The following is a 15889-nucleotide window of genomic DNA, read 5'->3' on the forward strand; positions in this document are numbered from 1 at the left end:
CAAAATACAACGCACAACCATAAAACAAAAACAAAAATTAGCAGCTAGCACAACAGATACATTTGTTGTCAAGTGAAAAAGTGCATACAGTGCAGTGCTAATATACCTAATCAAACTAATGTAACAAAATCATAAATTAATATAAGTGAATAATAATCAATATTGTGACATGAACTATAAATCACATTTGTTTGATAAATGAGAAAAAAGTGATACGTTTCACCAACGCTCTCATGTATATAGTGTAATAAAAATTAAACCAAAATTGTAAATCAAAAAACTAGTGTAAAAGTCCATAAAAATTGTGATAAAGTCCCCAGTGATGATCCGGGCTTTGTAGATCTCTAAAAACACCAGAAACCGAAACGTAACTTGCGACCACCCATGTGACAGCACCACCACTGATGAGGATGCAGGCTTACCAGAAAATTCAGACTCAAAAAGAACATACGTTCTGTGAGTCAATGAGGCTTTATGGTGTCAACTGACAGCTGGGATGTGACCTGTCGAAATCACGTCCCAAAACTTGTGGATACTGTGTCTCCATACACAGGTGATTGATATTAATTTGCACTCAGTAAATAGGAGAAATAGAAAAAAGGCCACATAGTGTAATTTTGTATAGGTGATAAAATTTATTAAAAGTAGTACACTTACATTTAAGTAGTAATTTCAAGCGCTTATAAAAACAATGGCGACAGTAGAGTCCTCTGACACATTTAATCTCAATAGACTTCATCTGGGGTGTCTCTTCACTGCAGCCTAACTTACATTTATAGACAATTTGACCCCAATGATGAGAATCCAGCTCCCGGTGTCACTGCACGTTTCTGACAGTAACTTCCGGTTCACACCAAAATGGCCGACTGGTGTGTGTTCCACGCCTCCATATCATAGCCGGAAATGCGTTCCAACGACCTCTTGACTTCTGGTTCCTCCAAAATGGAGACCCGGCATGCGTTCCAAGTCTCCTTAGGCTTGCGTTCAGTCATTACCGTATAATACATAATGCATGGACGTGACGCTTTTTAAAGCAATATAGAGACATGTCGTGCCAAAATGACAGTACAGTACTATAATTCTCTTACTATGACAGACATGGGGGTCATATGGTAATATAGCAATCAATTCCACACAAAGCATGAGTGAATGGAGTGAATGGAATGCTGCACCATCACTAATTGGTAATATAAAAATAATTGAAAAATAAAAATTTGTTGTACAAATCAGAAAGACTACTATACTATGTCAATGGGACTGGGAAAAAAGTTGACCTACATTATTACCTGAAAGATTTGACATACACTATTACCATTAATTTTATATTAATAATGAAAAATTTTAATATTGGCAATAACCGTTTAGGGCGGCACAGTGGTGTAGTGGTTAGCACTCTCCCCTAGCAGTAAAAAGGTCACTGGTTTGAATCCCAACCACGACACTACCTACCTGGAGTTTGCATGTTCTCCCTGTGCCTGCGTGGGTTTCCTCCCACACTCCAAAGACATGCAGGTAAGTTAATTGGCTTCTGTCCCAAATTGGCCCTAGTATATGAATGGGGACATTGGATTGTGGGCTCCTTGAGGGTAGGGACTGATGTGAGTGTGCAATGTACAGGGATAGGGACAATTGTAGACACTCACTCAGGTTGAACTGGATGGACTGGTGTCTTTATTCAACCTTACTAACTATGTAACCAACCCAAATTGAGCCAAAAAGGATATCACAAATTTTAGGACACATAATCGAGATGGATTCTCTAAAGAAAATTTTACATCAACAAAGACCAATATTTTAGGACATGGATTCCATACAGCCCAGAATAAAAACAAAACAAAAAAACACATTAGTTAGGATTCATTAATAAAAGCATTGATGTCCCACTCCACGTTCATTCCGAATGGGGAGTGGGACTGAAGCTCATAGATTCAGAAGGTCTCAAGAGGGGAGACACCTCTGGTCATGGCACCCCCTCTCCGGGGGGGGGGGGTGTACTTGTCTATAGCATTGTGATCGGATTGCTATTATGATATTCCTTATAATGTCTAGGGACACTATGCTTAGAGTCCTTGCTCTTAATTAAAGCAATATGTTCGCCCACTCTCGTGGAGAAAGTCCTTATTGTGTGGCCCACATACTTTTTGCCACAGGGGCAGGTGATCAAATATACAACATATTTTGTACCACATGTGCAAAATGGTTTGATCATATATTTCTTTTTAGTGACAGTTGATATAAATTCAACTGTCTTGCTTCTTCCCAGTGTGTTATGTTGACATACAACACATTTTTTACAATGAAAAAAACCTGTCAAATTGTGGAAAAAGAGGGACGGACTGGCGGGTTTATAATGTTCGGCGCTATGCGATTTTGTAAAGATGGCACTTCCCTGAAAATAATCTTAGCTTGTTCCGGCAGTGTATTACCAAGGATGTTATCATTTTTAAGGACATTCCAATGTTACATAGTTACATAGTCAGGTTGAAAAAAGACACAAGTCCATCCAGTTCAACCACAAAAAAAAAAATAATAATAATGATAATAATATCATACAATCCCATATACACAATTCTATACCCACAGTTGATCCAGAGGAAGGCAAAAAACCCCAGCAGAGCAGATCCAATTTGCTAAAGCAGGGAAAAAAAATCTTCCTGATCCCCCGAGAGGCAATCGGATTTTCCCCGGATCAACCTTACCTATAAATGTTAGTACCCAGTTATATTATGTACACTTAGGTAATAATCCAGGCCTTTCTTAAAGCAATTCACTGAGCTGGCCAGAACCACCTCTGCAGGGAGTCTATTCCACATTTTCACAGCTCTTACTGTGAAGAAACCTTTCTGTATGTCTATTGATAATTGTCTTAATTTGTTTGTGTTGAAAAAGATGTCAACAAAGCCCACTTGAAATTCACGTCTGGTTCTCGTTTGGGTTTAACTACAAGTAGAGACTCCCTATTGATATTAGTCACTCTTTGAAGTTCCAAATTGATAGTGCTGTTATCATATCCCTTATCCAGTAACCTTTGTTTCAAAGTATATGCCCATGTTAGAAATATATCAGTGTCGGTGCAATTTCTCTGAAGTCTAAGAAACTGACTCCGGGGGACCGAGCTCAGCCAAGATTTGTGGTGACAACTGTTGATGGGAATAAAACTGTTACGGTCCATGGGCTTAAAATAGGTTTTAAACTTGAATTGTTTATCAACAATCTCTACTTCCAGGTCCATAAAATGGATCTTGCTTCTGCTTGCCTCATAAGACAACGCAATCCCCCTGTCATTAGAGTTGAGATAATCAAAGAACTGTTTCAGGGAGTCCAAGGTACCGCTCCATAGGAGGAGAATGACGTCAATATACCTAGCCCATAGAATGAGCGATGAAGTTTGTTGGGCATAGACGACATCCTCCTTCCATTTGGCTATAAACAAATTTTCAAGGCTTAGAGTGAACTTGGCTCCCATAGCTACACCTCATGGTTGGAGGTAGTAGCGTCCGTTAAACCAAAAATAACTAAGCTCCATGTTAACTTGTAGAAGTTATATGAGATATTCACACTGGAAAGATGCCAGAGATTGCTCACTCTCTAAAGAGTGGCGAACAGCCTCTATACCTTTTCCTTGTGGTATACATGTGTATAATGATGCCACGTCTGCTGTGGCCATAATATAATGATCTTGTAACTCAATATTCTCCAACAATCTAATGGTAGAACCCGTATCTTTAAGATAAGATGGTGTTTTCCTAATCAGGGGCTGCAAATAAAAAACTATGTAGCGACCTATACGTGATGTAACTGAATTGATGCCACTCTAGGGGGTTTGATTGAATCCTTATGTATTTTAGGTAAGTAATATATAATGGGAATTCTAGGCGCTGTGGGAATCAAAAAAGCTCTCTCTTTATTATTTAAAATGTTGAGATCATGACCTTTTGTAATGAGGCTTTTAAGTTGTCTCTTGTATATACTAGTAGGATTACTTAAAAGTTCCTTGTATGTGCCTGGTTCGCTGAGCATTTGGTATATTTCTGTCTCATACTGATTTTTTTTCAGTTGTGCCATACTCTTTCCATTTTCAGTGGATGGATTGGACAGTGCTCCGTGAGATGTTTTAAAGCTTGGAGTATTTTTTATAACCTAACTCTGCTTTAAAATTCTCCACAGCTTTATCCCTGACCTGTCTGGTGTGTTCCTTGGCCTTCATGATGCTATTTGTTTACTAACGTTCTCTGACAAACCTCTGAGGGCTTCACAGAGCAGCTGTATTTATATTGAGATTACCCGCTTCAGCCCCGGAAGATTTTCCTGACCAGAGCACTTTTTGCAATTTGGCACTGCGTCGCTTTAACTGACAATTGCATGGTCGTGTGACAGTGTACCCAAACAAAACTGACATCCTTTTTTCCTGACAAATAGAGCTTTCTTTGATTTGATCACCTCGGCGTCAATATTGAAAAAAACGCATTACTTTTTACTTTTTGCTATAATAATTATCCCCAAAAATATATAATACATTTTTTTTTCTCAGTTTATGCTGATATGTATTCTTCTACATATTTGTAGTAAATAAAAAAAATCGCAATAAGTGTCTATTGAATGGTTTGCGAAAAAGCTATAGCGTCTACAAAATAGGAGATCGTTTTATGGCATTTTTATTTTATTAATTTTTTAGTAGTAATGGCGGCAATCTTCAATTTTTATCGGGACTGCGACATTATAGTGGACACATTGGACACCTTTGACACTATTTTGGGACCACTCATTTATACAGCGATCAGTGCTATAAAAATGCACTGATTATTGGCAGTGAAGGGGTTGACCACTAGGGGGCAATAAAGGGGTTAAGTGTGTCCTAGGGAGTGATTCTAACTGTGGGAGGGTGGCTTCAAGTCACATGACAGAGATCACCGCTCCCGATGACAGGTAGCGGTGATCTCTGTCATGACACAAGCCAGAACAGGGAAATGCCTTGTTTACATAGGCATTTCCCCGTTCCGAGGCTGACCTGCTATCACCGGCTCTTAAAGGGGACGTACAGGTACGCCCATTTGCCAACCACTGCCATTGTGCTGACGTATATCGGCGTGCCGCGCTCAGGAAGTGGTTAAATTACACAGAGGTGGACTCTATTTACTAATTGGGGGACTTCTGAAGGCAATTGGTTCCACTAGATTTTAGTTAGGGGTATCAGAGTAAGGGGGGCGGAATACAAATGCATGCCACACTTTTCACATATTAATTTGTAAAATTTGTTGAAAACCATTTTCATTCCACTTCACAGTTATGTTCCACTTTGTGCTGGTCTTTCACATAAAGTCCCAATAATATTAATTTACATTTTTGGTTGCAACATGACAAAATGGGGAAAATTTCAAGGGGTATGAATACTTTTACATATTAATGGGAACAGCATAAGAAGTAATAATAGGTCAGCTTTTAGAGTCTCAGTAGCGATCTGTGTCATGTGTGCACACTGATATATTGAGACATACAGGTGCATCTCAAAAAATTTGAATATCATCAAAAAGTTAATTTATTTCAGTAATTCCATTCAAAAAGTGAAACATATATTATATAGATTCATTACAAACAGTGATATATTTCAAGCATTTCTATCTTGTAATGTTGATGATTATGGCTTACAGCTAGTGAAAAGGGTAAGTCACAAAAGGCCATTGCTAAAGAAGCTAGCTGTTCAGAGAGTGCTGTATCCAAGCATATTAATGAAAAGTTGAGTGGAAGGAAAAAGTGTGGTAAAAATAGGTGCACAAGGAACAGAGATAACCTGGAGGAGATTTGGTGGAGATTTACAAGGAGTGGACTACGGCTGGTGTCAGTTTGTCAAAAGCCACCACACACACATGTATCCAGGACATGGGCTACAACTGTCGCATTCCTTGTATCAAGACACTCCTGAACCAGAGACAACATCAGAAGTGTCTTACCTGGGCTAAGGAGAAAAAGGACTAGACTGTTGTTCAGTAGTCCAAAGTCCTCTTTTCAGACAAAAGTAAATTTTGCATTTCATTTGGAAAGCAAGGTCCCAGAGTGTGGAGAAAGAGTGGAAAGAATCCCATTTGCATGAGGACCTGTGTGAATTTTTCACAGTCAGTGATGATTTGGGGAGCCATATTATTTGTTGGTTTTGGTCCACTGTGTTTTACCAGGTCCAAAGTAAGCACAACCCTCTACCAGGAAATTCTAGAGCACTTCATGCTTCCCTCTGCTGACTAGCTTAATGAAGATGCTGATTTCATTCTCCAGCAGGGCAAGATTCATAACTCACCCCCGAATTACGTCAGTTATGACAAAACTAGTAGGGTGGAATCTATGTCTGGTCATACCACGCTAGTTCACACTTCGATCTAAAGATTGTTTTTATCCAGGATTCTTTTATCCTTATTTTGTTGGATTTGTTACATTTTATATTCTCAATAAACCATCCTGGTTTTATGTTATGTGGCAAACTTTCCTATTTTTTTACATCTTATCCATGAATGAGAGAGAGATGGATTAACTAGCGTGGTTGGTAACAATATCACTCTGCTTATATCCGATGGATGGATCCTTCATATCGCATGAACCCATGCTTTGCTAGGCTCCTCTAACCTGGAGCCTAGCCTTCTGGTAAGGGCATATATTTTTCTTATCCTGGTGGAAGGTGCACTTTGGATCATCACATCATTTGAACACTCGATTGGACTGATCAAAGTCATTTATTACTTTTTCACTGATATGTATTTTTTAACTTAGTGTGGTAATTTTTGTTTAGACTATAGTCACACATGTGGGTGTATACTCCCTCTCTCTTCCTTCATGCCCACTAAATATCTAAACATGTGGGGCCTCAACACCAAACGATATGTCTGACAGAAATCCAATACAGCTCACCATCCAAATAACACCATTCCTACAGTAAAGCATGGAGGTGGTAATATCCTGTTATGGAGGTGTTTTTCTGCAGCAGGGATTGGAGCACTTGTCAGGATAGAAGAAAAATGGATGGAGCATAATACCATATAATTCTTGAGGAAAATCTGCGGCCCTCTGCCAGAAATTTGTCAGTGGGAAGAATGCTTACCTTCCTACATGACAATGACCCAAAACACACAGCAAAAATGAACACAAAGTGGTTGAAGGAGAAAAAGGTAAATGTCCTTGCATGGCTAATTCCTTGTACACGCGGTCGGACATTCCGACAACAAAATCGATCGGATTTGTTCCAACAGATTTTGTGCCAAACTTGTCTTGCATACACACGGTCAGACAAAGTTGTCGGAAAATCCGATCGTTCAGAACGAGGTGATGTACAACACGTACGTCGGCACTATAAACGGGCCAGTAGCCAATAGCTGTGGTCTCTTAATTTATTCTGAGCATGCATGGCACTTTGTCCATCTGAATTGTCTACATACAATCGGAATTTAAACAATTGGATTTTGTTGTCAGAACATTTTAGATCCTGCTCTCAAACTTTTTGTGTCAGAAATTCCGATGGAAAAAGTCCGATGGAGCCCACACACGATCGGATTTTCCGACAACACGATCCGATCACACATTTTCTGTCGGGAAAGTCCGACCGTGTGTACAGGGCATTAGTCAGAGCCCAGACTTAAACCTCATTGAAAATCTGTGGCATGACTTAAAGACTGCAATCCACAAACAGTCACCATCAAATTTAACTGAACTTGAGCAGTTAAACAAGAGTGTGTAAATATTGCAAAGTCAAGCTGTGCAAAGTTAGTAGAGACATATCCCAACAGATTAAAGACTGTTATTAAAGCAAAATGTGGTCCAACAAAATACTGACATAAGGTGGTGATCCTTTTTTCAACTTGTGAGTTGTGTTTTTGGATTTTTGATTTTTTTTTTTCTGACATATTGGTGTTATATCTTTCACTTGGATGTTATAAGTTGCACTATAAAACAAAAACTGTGTCTGTCTTCATTTCAGGCTGCAAAGCAACAAAATATGATTATTTTAAAAGGGGTGATTCTTTTCTATACCTACTGTACATTGATTAGAAAAGGGTACTTAGATGTATCCATTTAATTAAAATAATTACAGTGCCATCATCCACATACAGAAATAGAAGGGACAATGTAAAATAAACAGTGTGTGTGTTTAGTATCACTTTAATAATAAAAAAATCCCACAGCTAATAACATAAAACCAATGAACAAAAACATCAAACATTAGTGTAAGATTGCAGATCCCACTAGGAGATGGATTGGAGAGTGTTTCTGTCTGTGTTTGTGTGGTTGGAGGGGGTCAAACAAACATTGGCATAAAATGTTTACTACCGAGCATCAGATCAGACTCTAAAAGCATATAAACAGGGCAACTAATTTAAACTTATATATGTCATTGAAAAAAAATGTACTTCATGTATAACTGTTAGAGACAGATTGGTGACATGTATTTTTTAACCACTTCCCGACCAGCGCACGACGATGTACGTCGACAGAATGGCACGGACAGGCATATTGGCGTACATGTACGTCCAATCTTCAATGCCGCCCTGCCATCGGGAGCGCGCCACCGGCGGCGCGCTCCCGCGCTGGTCGGGACCCCCGTGAGTCCGGTCGCGGGTCCCGCGGACTCGATCGCCGCGGGCATACCCGCGATCGTCTCACGGGATGGCTGAATGGAGAAAATGCTGTGTAAACAGTATTTCTCCATTCTGCCTAGCAACTAGTGGCGCTGATCTCTGCTCCATGTGATTGGAGCAGAGATCAGTGTTCACTAAATGAAAGCCCAACCGCCCCACAGTTAGTAACACACCCCTAGGAACACTTAACCCCTACACTGCCACCCACTGGTTAACCCTTTCACTGCCAGTGTCATTTACACAGGAATCACTGCATTTATATAGCAGTGATTACTGTATAAATGACAATTGTCCCAAAAATGTGTCAAAAATGTCCGATGGGTTCCCCACAATGTCGCAGTCACAATAAAAATCGCTGATCGCGGCCATTACTAGTAAAAAAATAATAATAACAACTTATTAATAAAAATGCTATAAAACTATCCCTATTTTGTAAACGCTATAACTTTTGCGCAAACCAATCAATAATCGCTTATTGCGATTTTTTTTACCAAAAATATGTAGAAGAATACGTATCGGCCTAAACTGAGGGAAAAATATATTTTTTTATATATTTTTGCGGGATAATTATTATAACAAAAAGTAAAAAATACTTTTTTTCAAAATTGTCGCTCTATTTTTGTTTATAGCGCAAAAAATAAAAACCGCAGGGGTGATCAAATACCACCAAAAGAAAGCTCTATTTGTGGGGAAAAAAGGACGTCAATTTTGTTTGGGAGCCACGTCGCACGACCGCGCAATTGTCAGTTAAAGCGACACAGTGCCGAATCGCAAAAAGTGGTCTGGTCTTTGACCAGCAAAATGGTCCGGTCTGAAAGTGGTTAAAATAAACATCTGTTTGCACTTTATTTTAATGCATTGACCATTACATGTTAAATAATTGTATTTACAAAAGGGAAAGAGGGTGCCCAAAGGACAAGCTGAGCTAGCTGCACACCCCGTAACGAACATGGAAAAAAGAAGAAGTTCCCCTTGGGGTTTTTAGGCAGCAATGAGGATGCAAAAGATTCATAAAAATTCTGATGGTCAAAAAACTAGTCATACCATATACAATACATGCAGGAATTAAAATGTGAGCTCTGGTGTACAGCAGACAATAGATCCTACTGTGGTAAAGATACAAGGTACAGAGTACAAATATATATGCATACATTCATACTAAAAGAGTAAAAAAAGTATTCAAATCAATATCCATTTTGTAATTTCAATAACCATCTGGCATGCTTGATACCCCAATGCATTTCAGCCTTGGACGATTTATGGCCTTCTTCAGGGGGGATTTTTTTCTCTTATCTCCGCATTTCTGCAAGCATATCAAGATGACAATTATTTAACATTGAGCTATATCACTGTTCTATATTCATGTACATTAACCAATAGTATTTACTCTTTACCAGAGGAGTCCTTTCCACACAAACCAGAGTCTTTAATTTCTAAAAGCCCCAAACAAGCTTCCTCCACGATGGTTTAATTTACATTCCTTAATTAGTGAAGTACAGTTTACTGTTTTATGTGCATGTAGATGAAAGTTTATGTAAACATAAATGTACTAACTCATTAGCAGTTTATTGAGAAGCAGTAATGAGCAAACCAACATATTTCTGTTTATGAACAAGAGAAATACAGACATGAACAATCTACTCAGGTGCATTGAAGACCTGAGAGAAAGTGAATGTCAGAATAAACACAAAACTGAAACAAAGTGTGACTAACCTGTATCAATGAGGAGACACAAAACACTGTTGCTCATGTGCTTTCCAAGTTTAATGTGAACTTGTTGGTTTCAGTCTCCTGAAGACACACTACAAACCATTGGAGCTCCTTCTAGCTGCTGCCTAGTAATAACATTACTTTATTTACTTAAAGTGGTGTTGCACACAAAAAAAAAGATTAAAATTCCTAAAAAAATAAATTTGGATTTTTTTTAACTTACCTCTAAATGCCTGTTGCTAGGGAGTCCCTCGTAGTCTGCCTCCTTCAGTGCCTGGGCTGGTGACATCACTTCTCCTCGGCGCAGGAAGGGCTCAGCTCTACCCCCTCCCCCCTGTCAGTCATCTGGGACATGTGACAGGTCCCAGATGACTGCATGCACAGTGGGTGCCGGGCTGTGCAGACTATGGACACATGTAAAGAGGAAATGATCATGGGATGACGTCACCAACTGAGACTTCTTCCTCTATACGCATTACATCAAATGGGTGTGACTTCATCAGTAAGGGGCCTCTTTACATGTGTCTATAGACCGCACTGATGAAGTGCCACACTTGTAAGTACCTTTTATGCCATTTTTACGGGAGAAATAAATAATTTGCAAACAGAGAGCACTAGATTTGGTGTTTTTATCGCCATGTCATACCAGATACACCCGAGGGAAACCTGAGACTGGTGAAGCCAGTGATGAGGAAGAGGGTGATACAGAGGGATTATCAGCATCACGCTGGGCCGATTCACTGATTACCCCCATAGGGGATCTGCTTTGTTTGACCTGCTGGTAAAACAGGGGTCAGATTGTAAGGTGAGTAGCTAGAGCACATTGGTGGAGGAGAGCACCAGCATGTTTTGGCTTTACAAGTGCACTGTTTTGGGTGAAAATTCTACTTCTGAAGAAATGTATGAGTCTTTTTTATACTACTTGAATTTATCACTATTTTTAGGATCACAAAATTTGACTTTTTTATGTTGCACATTACTCTTATGATATCATTGGTAGCACAGCACTGTGTTGGAAATCACTTATTTACTTGCTACATTATCAAGGGAGGGCACCGTATTTAAACGATTAGAGAAGTCAAGTGATTTATGTCGCTCAAGCTTCTTGAAGGTATTTTTAAAGTGGTATAGTTGAAGCAATGATTGTGAATTTTTTGAAAAACCTACAAATGTTAAGCAAAAAAATCTGGATACTGCCAACATTTAACCTGTTACCTCAGTGACTATGAAGCCTTTGTTAGCCTATACAAACATAGTTGTACCAAGTATGTCCAGGGTACTATGAGAAGGCTATACAACAATCCCAGGACAGATGTGATAATAACTTTGAATGCATCTTTCAAAACAATAATTCTTTCTTCTTGCAAAGTTTTGCATCTTCAGAATCCTAACATTGATAGGATAGAGCTTCGAAGTTTGGGCAGGTGAACAAACTTGCCTAATCTGGCAATTTAGTTTGCCCATTTTGTAAACTGCAATGAAGCTAGGTTCGGGGAAAAACACATGGTTAACAGGAACCTGAAGTTCATCCCTAGTGGTGAAATATCCTGATCAGAATTCCCATTTCTAACCATTACAACCAATTGAAAACAGAGGTCATTCCAACAGCCACATGAAACTGTCATTTGTATCATGAGTGGACTATCCAGCAAAGACAGGGAAGTGTGAATTATGACAGGAGACGATTGTCATGGCACAGGGCATTAGGTCATCAGTCATCATGACTGATTTTGGAGCAACATCATTGAACATTGTGATTGATGTTGTATTTACATTGTAGGGCTTTTCTTTTAATAAAGGGATTTTCTTAAAATAATGAACAGTGTCGGTGTGTTAATTTACTATTTAACTGATTTTGTTACCATTGGTATTCCTCCCTTTGGTGGTCAGCCTCAATAAGGGTCTGGTATGCATATTTTTTTTTGTAGGTTGCCCCCTTAATATCCATACTAGACCCTTACCCAATGCATAAGGATTTGTATTTTGAAGGGGACCCCATGCTGTTTTTTTTACAAACAAGGTCAGCTAGGTATATATTTTTTCTTTGTATGTATAATTTTTGCTGGAGTACATTGTACAGCTCCACAACTTTATATGCCTGTTATTTAAATGTATTGTGTATTTAAAATTTTATTTTTTAAGCTGCATTAAAAAACCCACACCCCGCTGATTGGTATTTTTTTTTTATCTTGCATTTTTTGTTTGCATCAAATATATATGCATAAATGTCCCCTATGATAGTAGCCCGCTACCCATGTTTTTTTTTTTTTTATAACATATTCAAAGTAACTTTAAAAAAGGGCAGAATAAATTTACAATATTTGGCTACCAAAGACTCCAGTAGGATTTGTGTAGTATGTTTGGGAGTTATGGATTCCCCACTGGGTTCAGTGAATGTCCAATCAACAAAACTTCCCACGGTTCACTTATTCCTGCTCATCACGAGCTGTTGCAATTAACCTTTTTGGTCACACTGAGAAACAATCACTTTTAAAGTAATAATGCACTGACTGGTTAAAATAAGAAATAAAATCACCCATCATCCAAATTGATATGTTTATTCCTTTAAACATTTCATATAATACAAAAGAGACCAGCTTGAATTTAAACACGATCAGCTTATCGTAATTTTCTGAATCAATCTCCCAAAAGGCGAACCTTAGGGAAAGCTACTTTGGCAGACAACAGTGTCCATCCTGAGAGGTCTGCAAATGCAAACTAGTGTTGTTGCTGTGCTTAAAGCACAAGGAATAACTCACAGAGCAAAATACAGACACATGTAAATGAGTTGTAGGCAAATTTAGAACTAAGATAACATCATTATGAGTAGAACAGATTGCGTTCAAATCCTGCTGTTTATAATTGACACATTGCTTCCAAATACTCCAGGGCCTCTGGTAAATAGTGTTCTGCTTAGAATTACCTAGCCCCATCAGAGTACTGTAATCAGATTCCATGCTGGGACAGCACCTGCTTGAACAAGCCCAATGGAGCCAAAATACTCCTCTGCCTGGCCAGATAAATCAATGGCTGAACAAAGCTTGGCATAGTCATTGTCACAACATCCATATGGCTTTCACATAAGTTTAAAAGAATCATACAAACAAATTCTGCACAATCATGCTATAGGGAAATCATTTTTGGTTTAACAAATGTAAATAAAATACAACAAATATATACTCATGTAATACTAGTTTTCATTACTGTCAATCACTGTAAAACTATTATTCCACAAGAGAAAAACGTTTTTTTTTTTTTTTTAGAATTGTTACTGTTGATTCTGACCACTGCTTGGGTAATAGTTTGTCAAAAAAAAAAATACATTATAAGCTGTTACTTTCACCTGGGCTCTGCAAAACTTACAAATCTGGTTGTAATTTCTATCTATTAAAACCCAGATGATACACTACTCCAAAAATGTTATAACAACATTTTAGAGCAAATTGTGCTCACATTCCAAATGTATACACCTTACATTCATCCACAGATCTTACAAGTAGCACAAACCCCTAAAGAACTGCTTGATATTACAGGTCCTCTTAGCTTTTCTACTGGTGATTTGTCCTTTAGCTGCACCCAGACACTCAGAATCATGAACTGGTTCTGTATTTTGGCCATTATTCATCCATCACATGCAAGTATCAGGAGCTGGGATACAAGATACTCACCCGTTGGTATAAGGTTCTCAAGTTCATAAGGAAAATATATCCTGACACAATGAATGTTTGCTGGTGGTGTGGGGCAGTGGTTCTCAACCCTGTCCTCAGGTCCCCCAAACAGGCCACATTTGCAGGTTATCCTTTGTCTTACACAGGGGCTTTAATCAGAGTCCATGGCTTGGTTATTTGAACAGCTATTTTATCTAAGAGAAATTCCTAAAACATGGCCTATTGGGGGTACGTGAGGACAGGGTTGAGAACCACGGGTGTGGTTAAGAAACTTACTGACTTTGACATGGGGAGCGACCCGGCCAGGTACCCGCTTCTCCTCTCTGATCTCCCAAAACGTAGTTTGTTTTTTAAAGGTAGTTTTACTGTTTTCAAGAGCAAAAGATACAAACATAAGGAAACAGCACATGTAAATGGTGTATAATACAGAAGCAGAATGTCCATTCAGTATATTGTCAGCATACTGTACATTGACGGATCCTGTGTAAGATAAAGGCGCATGAAAGCATAATTTATGCAGAATCCAAGGAGGTTAAAAAATCAATGAAAGTAGAACTTCAAAAGTATCCTTGCACTAAAACCCATACAAACAGGGTATACATTTTCAACAAACAGTATAGAGCAAGTGTATCCTGGTCCTGAAATATACCTCAACCCACAGGTTGATTTAATTTGCTCAGACTCCACCGATAGGGTACAGATTTTATGGAAATATTATATATAATATTTTATTTATTAAGGCAATCCCTGGTCTTGAATGTAAATTTGCATAATAGAATTGCCTGACTGACTAAATTAAGCCAAGAAGTTATGGTAGGAGGTACCTGTGATTTACAAAACATAGTTTTAAACAATTTATGCTGGTCCATCTGCTGAATGCAGCCAGGGCGTGTATTCTGGTGCAGGATTCTTCCACACTTTTGCAATTGTTTTCTAGAATAGCTGAAATCCACTCCATGGAAATGTCTTTCTGCATCCTTATGTGGTAAAGAAGAAAAATTCAGACAGAAATTATTCCACTGGATACTTTTCACATGCACAGGTTAATATGGCATGGTTTTCACTGAGGAAGAGTGAGGAAGAGAGCCTTAATCCCACTCTTCCTCTCCCCCCTTCTGATGTAGGCTGGCTAGCCTGTCTTTGGTAATGCTTTATTGACTCCACTATTGGTTTCTTATATCTTTAGATAGCTATGTTATCGTCCTTGATTTGTCCAATGTTTGGACTGTATTGCTATACCAGCATCCATGTCAGTACTTTGAAAAGTATAAAGAATGTGAAAAAAAGAACTATGAACTAAACTCTTCTCATATGGACAAGGATCCCTCATAATGACATCTTCTCCAGGCAAAGTCTGCAAGAAAGAATCCTTCTAGAAGGTCATCCCAGATATTTATCTACTTCCTAAGCTTGCATCACCAGAATAAACCGCTAAGTGATTGGCCAAGGCTGAATAAAAATCCATACAGTAAGTCTCTTCTTACTCTGTCTACTGGAAAACCCCCCTTTGTAGAAAGCAGGAGTAAACAATGTGTGTGAAGGAAAACACCAACTGACATCAATAACAATAAACAATCAAGCTCAAACAAGAGCAAGCTCACTACATCCTAATTGTAAACACTATATTTGAACTGGGGACACTTCAGCTTATGGAAGAGTCCCTACACTTTTGTCCTTGTCAGGTTCCGAGGAGGAGGCCGATTGTTGAGAGGGCACCCCTTGCGGCTAAGTGCAATGCTTCGTTGGAAGTGATACAGGGGAAACAATGCCCAAAGGTGCACGGTTTGCCAGGTGTTGTTGGTGATGAGCCGGTCACTTGGAGTGCACTGGTAGTTGCTGGGATGACCTGCGGAGCCCCTGAGCATAGGGTGCCAGCCAGAAGGCAGTTGGCGCAAA

This window comes from Lithobates pipiens, unplaced genomic scaffold (genome assembly GCF_037356315.1).
Source record: "Lithobates pipiens isolate NorthernLeopardFrog02 unplaced genomic scaffold, aLitPip1_a1.2 Scaffold_8, whole genome shotgun sequence".
NCBI lineage: Eukaryota > Metazoa > Chordata > Amphibia > Anura > Ranidae > Lithobates > Lithobates pipiens.